The sequence below is a fragment of the Chrysochloris asiatica genome, unplaced genomic scaffold (assembly GCF_000296735.1).
Source record: "Chrysochloris asiatica unplaced genomic scaffold, ChrAsi1.0 scaffold00101, whole genome shotgun sequence".
In the NCBI taxonomy this organism is placed as follows: domain Eukaryota; kingdom Metazoa; phylum Chordata; class Mammalia; order Afrosoricida; family Chrysochloridae; genus Chrysochloris; species Chrysochloris asiatica.
In genome coordinates this window covers 6,310,265-6,313,073 of record NW_006408619.1, presented here as the reverse complement: position 1 = coordinate 6,313,073, position 2,809 = coordinate 6,310,265, and positions in this window count along the sequence as shown.

The following is a 2,809-nucleotide window of genomic DNA, read 5'->3' as shown; positions in this document are numbered from 1 at the left end:
ATTGCTGTTTTTCCCTCACTTCCCCTTATCGGTGATGAACGTGGTCACCAATCAGAGCATGTATTTCCATTGAGTCTTTGTCTTGGAAGGGGGTTTACACTGAGGGGACCCGACCACTTGCCTTGATGTTTCCTGGGCAAGCAACTTGTTTGTTCCTGTAGTAACAGTCGGTCTGCCTATGTTGTTTTGTATTTTTCCTGTAGGTCACCCAGAGATTTTTGAAAGGGAAAAGAGGTCAATTTTTTACAGACTGAGTTTGAGATACAAACAAACACCCAGGAAAAGTTGGAATTCAGGAGTGGGCCTGTGGCAGATGGCATTCCAGGAGACATATATTTAGAAATTGTTATGGTCTGAATTGTGTCCTCTAAAAAGAAATATTGATATCCTAACTACTGTTCTTTTATATGTGTCCTTGTTTGAAACAGTGTCTTCCTTTGGAAATATTTACTAGTTAGGTTAAAGGAGATCACCCAGAATAGGTTGGTCATAATATGCTCTGAGTGATGTCTTGTAAAATGGGAGGACAGAAGCAGAAACGTAGTAGCACATAGCGGGAAGACACTATGTGGGAATCTAGTCACAAGCCAAGGAACCCCAAGAAATACCACATGGTTACCAGAAATGGAAAGAAACCAGAAAGGATCTTTCTCTATAGCTGACACAGAGAGCAAAGCCACACCAAAGCCCTGAATTCAGATGTGTAGACTCAAAACTGTGAGACAATGAATTTCTGTTCTTTAAGCTACCCACTTTGTGATATTTTGTTATGACAGTCCTTGGAAACTAAGACAGAAGTTATTTGCCTACATATCATAGCCAAATGCATATTGCTGCCAAAGCAGAGCACAGTTAAAGACAGGATGGATAAGATGTGTTCTTGGGATTTTAGGTTGTTCTGGTGTGGCTCTTTAGGATAAGCACTGGACCACAAGATTGATTTGAGCTGCAAGGTTGGCGGTTCAAACTCACCAGCTGCTCCTCATAAAACCTATACAGAATCTCTATGAGGTCTTAACAACTTAACAACCTGACTTGAATAAAAGATCATAGTTTTTATTAATACAAAATAAGTTTACTTTGTAAATAAGAATACTACTAATTAGGGATTTGAAAATAAGGCATATACTTTATGTTGTTGTTAAGTGTCATTGAGTTGTTTCTGACTCAGAGCTATCCTGTACAGGGATTCTGAGGAGCAGCTGATGGGTTTGAACTGCTGACCTTGTGGTTCATGGTTCAGTGCCTATACTACAGGGTCACACCAGGAGTCTATAACTTTTATACCATATTATTGTTAAGTGCTGTTGGGTTGATTCTGACTCATAGTGACTCTTTATAAGGTTTCTGAGGAGCAGCTGGTGGATTTGAATAGCTGACCTTGCAGTTCAAACAACTTTGCAGTCCAGTGCTTATCCTAGAGTGCCACACCAGGATATACCTTAATCCAAAAATATCCCTAAAACATTATTTAATTTTTTTTGTTTTATCCTTACACAAGCATACATAATCAATTTCTTAATATAAATCTTTCTCTGTGCATATGTGGAGTCCTGATGTGGTACTGCGGGGTACTGTACTGGACCACAAGGTCAGTTTGAACTGTAAGATCGTCGGTTTGAATCTACCAGTTGTTCCTCAGAAACCCTATACAGGGTCACTATGGGTCATAACCAACTCTATGACACATAACAACAACAACAACCTGCATATATAGATCTTATTAGTTCTGTTTGTCTGGACAACCCTGACTAACACAAGGGGATTAAGAGTAAGATGTGCTTAGCCATGAAGTAAAAGTTTGGCAGATTCAGTCCACCCAGAGTGCAGGTGGTTTATTTTTGAAAAAAAAACAGCCATTGTAAACCCTGATTTCATCCACATGATGTCCTCAAGGGTCAGAAGTAACTTGTTGGCAAAACTGGCTTGAAATATAGCAAAAGGGAAATGACAAAATCAAATCATTGTGTTGTGATCTGGCATAAGATATTCAGTCTGCAAAATGGGGAGAGCGTTAAACATACTAATGAAGATCAAATGATCTAAACCATGTCATATGCTAAGAATAATGCCTAAGTCACAGAGTGCTCAATAAATATTGTTATCGTTGTTAAGTGCAGTCGGTTCTGATTTAAAGACCTTCAACAAGGTTTCCAAGGAGCAGCTGGTGGATTTGACCTGCGATTTAGTGGTTCTGAGACCAATACTGATTCTACAGTGCCCATATTAACCATTATTAACATCAAAGCAAGAGGACCACATATATACATCCTGTGACTCAGCTGAAGTTTTGAGAAACATCTCTAAACCTGCACTAAAGTTATATATTTTTTCTTTTGCTGTGGTTAAAATGTCAATTAGATTAATAAAGAAAAAATCTAGGTTTTACTATATTTCCAGAATCTAGATCTAGACAGCTGGCAAGATTCTCTTAAGAAGGGGAAGAAGGGTCACATTCACCACAGAAGGCATTTTAGGAAGTTTAATTTTGTTGGGTAAGTGTGCTTTATTTTAAGGGTGAGGTAATAGCAAGCTATTCCTGTTAAATATGTCCACTATGCAGTTGAAGACAGGGAACAGGAGTTCTGTGATTAATGAGGGGTTGCCTTGATTGAAGATGGGGTTGGAAATGTAAATCTAGCGGTCATTAGCATAGAAGTGATATTTAAAACCTTGACAATGAATGAGCTCTCCCAGGGTGAGTGTTAAAAGAGGGCTGCTGCTGCTAGAAGCCCCAGTGCTTAGAGTACTCTCAGAAGAAAGAGGGCCAATGATTGAGACAGAGACAAACAAAAGGGTAGATGCATGA